Genomic DNA, 5,467 nt, shown 5'->3' with positions numbered 1-5,467 from the left:
AAGGCAATTTCGAACGTTTTTCTGTTCTAAATTTATGTTTGCTCCATTAATACGACACATTTGGCCTCGTTAATGTAAGTAACTTGTTTGTTGTTGATATATTTAGAACACTCAAGACGAGAAGGATGTGATGTGAAAAGGTTGTTTTCGTAATCCATTTAATTCCACCTTTACTCTGTTCATGTCGATAGCAAATGAAGCTGGAACTCCGAAACTAGTGCTTGCTTGCTTACTGGTACTGCTTCTTGTTTGCTACATTTTCAATTTTCAGCTTTTATGAGCAATATTTTAATGTTCACGTTTGCGAGAAATTTACCTACATATGCTTTGTTAGCTTATAAACATGTGGAATGACGGAAAGACCAAGGCATGCTATCGTATCTTGTGCATGTCAACGAAGTGAACGATTATTAAAATGTCAATAAAACAGAACTGCATAGAGATATACCTACATGAAGAATATTCGTATTTTTTTTTTAGATTCTGAGTGCATCAGTCTCACTGTAGTGTCCACATCGTCTTACTCTGAAATCGTACTTATAATGAGTAATCCAGTGTGTGGCCAATAACAGCAATTTACAGGATGAAAAGAATATTTAATGTTCTAAACATCTTCCAGCGTTGTGGAATGCTATAATTGTAATACGGGAATTATATCAAACGCTTAAGACCCCGTAAAATGGATATTTTGCTCTAATACCTACTTAAGTAGTTTTTTTAATTGATATTAGACTAAACTGTGTAAGATATAGATCTTCCTTTCCAATAGTAGCCTGTTTGCTCCTTTTCCCGGAATTTGTCGATAATAGCTCTGTCATTAATTCTGAATAACTAGACGTAGCACATTTGTAATATACGTCTACTTTGAACATCTGATTTTCAAAGTATACAACTCTATTCCATCTTTTTGATATATCAGCAGTTAGTTACTTAGTTCCATGTTCATTTACACAATAAATCGTAATGATGTGGAAGGACTAATTATATACTGACATAATTTTTTTTTGTAAACGTGCCTCCATGCTGATCATTTTTGAGTATTTTCGTTTTTATTTTTAAAAACAGACAGATGTTAGTAAGTAATTCATACCCATCACCATTTGCACATTACAGTAACATATAACCTTCTGTGGAGTAAAAGGAATTCTCAGAGAGAAACGTGTTGAGTTAAGTTTCAAATTTTACTTTGCTGTCTGTCAGGCTAAATGGCAAATGAATAAGCGATCAACACTTTTGACTCCAGTGTTGTGAACCCCTGATGTGCTACAGACAATCTTAATGTGGAGTAATGAACTTCATTTTTTATTTGTTGTGGTATTGTTATTATGTACATCATCGTTACTCTCGAAAAGTAGTGAATTATTTACAACAAACTTCATGAAGGAATAAATATACTGTGAAACGGATAGACCTGGACTTACATGGAGGAAGGTACGACGAAAAGAGTGTTCACATAAGTTATCAGCCAAAGCATTCCTCATAAAGAAAGCAAAGCACAGATGCACATTTACACTATCATACACACAAGACTTACACACACATGACTGCTCTCTGCGGCTGTTCTAGTCAGAATCTCTTTTAAAGGGGGAGGGAATGTGATCAATACAAAACTATCGGTGGGGGGAATTTAGGGCATTGGATGCCGTCCCAACAATCAGCGCGGTTGGCGTGTGTTGTGCGGGTACGAGACCGTTGATACAGTGTAGTTCGGATGTCGATGTGTTTGCGATTTGGAAGGCAATGAAAAACACAAGGAAGAAGAGAAAGAACGGGCACTGACTAAAGTAAGGCAAATATAAAGTAATGCAGAAAGAGAACAACTATAACAAAATTAAAGAGTGCAGTCATAATGCATGTGTACAAAGCGAAAATATTGCTTGAAACGGCTCCACTTACAAATGAAATGTGATTACGTTCAAGCTCAGATTACGATAGGATCGATTACTATACCGGCAAACAATGCAAGCTGGAATTTTTGATGAAACAACTTCGCCTCTACACATTCAAAGCACCTAACGCGGTCGAAACTTGGTATGGACATGTAGGAGTGCAGTCAGAGGGAAGTATAGCGCGGTGAACCTAATGTTTTTGGTTACTTAAGATGGCGGACGTCAGCTTCAGGTGACAATTCCCTTTTTCTTTAACCTCCGTAGTATTACATCGTGAAGTAGCCTTAACGAAGATCTTTTATCAAATTCATTTGGTCAAATCCCTGACAGTGCATTAGAGAAGATTTTATCAAAGATATTTTTTGTCAAATATCTTTGAGGAAAGTTTGAGAGTGGTGATTGCATTGATAAGAGTTTGCCATTGCATTCATGTCGTTTCGTATGTTTTTGTGCTTTTATCCTATAAAATGACGTCGAAGCATACTTTCTGCGTGACTACCATCACAGTTATCATTGCGATATATCGACATATGAAGAGTATGAAGTTCTTCACAACAAAAGGACGCTGACTACAAAAAGTGCAATAAGCGGTTACAATCTTGTAAAGAAATAGCTTTAGCAATCTTTAATTAGGGCAATTTCAAGTGCATCTTTAATGTCCACTGCTACTAGCGAAGTCACATCCAATTGTGCAGACACCATACTTGCTAACCATTATGCGACGACTATAGAGAGCTAGAAGATCACCCTAGTATGTAGTATTCCTGTTGTGGTTGGCAGGAGAGCCAACCACTTTGTACCAAAGGAGTCCAAAGGAGGACAAAATGCACGCGTTTAGCTCACGCAGGCTGGTGTGAGGTCTGGAACATGACAAGGGAATTAGAATTGAGAAAAACGGATGTAGCTGGTGGAATACTTAACTTTAATCCATTCATGGAGAACGTCGCTTCTTATGGTACATGATTCACAATATCAATAGTACGGATACTGGCGCCTTGCTAGGTCGTAGCAAATAACGTTGCTAACGGCTATGCTAACTATCGTCTCGGCAAATGAGAGCGTAGAAGTCAGTGAACCATCGCTAGCAAAGTCGGCTGTACAACTGGGGCGAGTGCTAGGAAGTCTCTCTAGACCTGCCGTGTGGCGGCGCTCGGTCTGCAATCACTGATAGTGGCGACACGCGGGTCCGACGTATACTACCGGACCGCGGCCGATTTAAAGGCTACCACCTAGCAAGTGTGGTGTCTGGCGGTGACACCACAATTCCATGGTACTTTTACTCAGCGTTACATCTACTCAAGGAATTTCATCAGTAATGTAGAGCGGACCGTATGTATTCCCATCATGTCACGCACTTGGTTAATTCCTATGACCTGAAAGTGTCTGTAAGCAAATAATGATTTGATAAAGAATACTTGTTAGGAGGCATACAGTTTCGGAGCTATTGCAAGAAACGTGTAAGTCTTCTTGTTTCACTCTGCTTCGGCGGTGGCTGAACGAGCACTCGTCATTTACTGCACCTCTATGTCAACTACGAACTAATGTGTAAACACTGTTAGAGAACAGAGGAGAGGTAAAGTATTCACTTGTCGCGTTACACATGAGAAATCTACCGAGTGAGGTGGTGCAATGAGTAGTACACTGGGCTCGCATTCCGGAGGACGACCGTTCAAACCCGCGTCCGGCCATCAGATTTAAGTTTTCCGTGATTTCTCTAAACCATGCCAGACAAATTTCGGGATGGTCCCTCTGAAAGGGCATGGACAATTTCCTTCCACATCCTTAACACAACCCGAGCTTGTGCTCCGTCTCTAATGACCTCGATGTCGACGGGACGTGAAACCCAGTCTTGCTTCTTTCACATTAGAAGTCCCATATTTCACTGTGGGTCTTCATCGAGATCCAATATTACTGCTGATGCGGTTGAGATAGCAAATTCTTACCGCAAAAAGAATTTACAAGCACTCAGTATATAAAAGGGCGCAAATTACCTAGATTGTACGAGACTGCAAGCTCATAAGATGGGTTCTAGTATTAGAACATGAAGGTATTCAGAGCAGCCTTCTGCTACAGATAATGAAAACTTTCTCATTTACGTGTGAGTCATTCTTTCAATATCTGTACTGGATTTATTAAACATCATTAAATATAAATGATAATTTCGTGTAAACACCGGACTTGACTGAAAAAATCAAAAGTCTTTCCTCATAACAGCATAAAAAGAACATTTAGCAAGGATTTTTGAGGAATCATATGAGATCTAAATAAATGCTATCAAACACAGGTTTTGCTTTTGAGTCTTGTGTAATGGGAAGTAAAAGGGAATTCAGTGAAGGAAAGAAAGAGCTCAAAATAAAATGCTTCCGACGTCGTTGCGCTTCCACCTGCCCGATTGTTTAAACGATAACCATTCGGATTTTTGCTAAAATTACGTGAATTTAAGTACTAAATGCGTATTACGAATGCTGAAAATCGCTGAATTGTTAAAATGAATTCTTTACTTCAGCCGTTAATAAGAAAAACAGTAACCATCCAATGTGCGCAATCGATGTTGAGAGAAACACGGCAGAGATAGTGGCATGCGCATCCTATACGTATCTAAAACTCAGACTGTGGAGTCTGGAGTAATGTCGTTGAACATGACAAAACCGTACTGGTTTATGAGAATTCCTGACATCTTCACACAGTTTTTCACATAAGAAAACCAAGCTCTACACAGATGTTACCAGAGGTGGTGGAGAATACACGGACGTCGGCCCTTAATAATTTCTAAGGTCAGAGAATACTCCGCTATTTGTGTTATACTGGCGTCTTCCAATTCGTCAATCAATTGAGGTGTAGCCGCTAATTCCACTATTGCGATATTTTCACAAGACGTACGTGGCAGCAGGGCCGGCCGCGTTGTCTCTCACGCCGCCCCCACCAGTCAGCCCGCTCGCTGTTCGTTCGTTTCTTTCGTCAGTCGACTCGAGTGAATCGCGTTATCGGCTAGTTGTGCTTTCGTATGTAGCGCGCGTCCGGGTCATCGTATTTTATACGTCTCTGTTTAGGACATAGTTAGCTAACACATACCGACGAGAAAAGTCGCGGCCATTCTAGTGATCTCGATATCATAAGATGGCTTTGTCTTTTATATTTGTATAAACAGTTTAAATAGACGTGATTCTTGAGTTTCTCCCGGCATATTTGATAATCAAAATATCCACGGGTGTACTGCCGGTGTATAGTGTCCAACGGGCACAATATTTCGGCGATCAAACATGTCGCCATCATCAGGTGAACTGACGAACTGAGCTCCTGTGAACGCGCCGGCACGGAGATCCGTACGCTATGGCTGCTCAGGGGGAACTGGGTTCGGTCGCGGCGGCGGCCGATTTAAATACCCTCCGCCCGCGGCGCGCTCCCTCCGCCGTCCGCACCCCGCGCCACGGTAGCGCGGTGGAACAGATTGCGACGGCGTCTGAGATGACGTCGGTGTGATGGCTCTGTCCGCCGTCGCAATCTGTTCCACCGCGCTACCGTGGCGCGGGGTGCGGACGGCGGAGGGAGCGCGCCGCGGGCGGAGGGTATTTAAGTCG

This window comes from Schistocerca gregaria, chromosome 1, assembly GCF_023897955.1.
Source record: "Schistocerca gregaria isolate iqSchGreg1 chromosome 1, iqSchGreg1.2, whole genome shotgun sequence".
Lineage (NCBI taxonomy): Eukaryota > Metazoa > Arthropoda > Insecta > Orthoptera > Acrididae > Schistocerca > Schistocerca gregaria.
The sequence above is the reverse complement of the archived record's forward strand: the minus strand, read 5'-3'. Positions refer to the sequence as shown.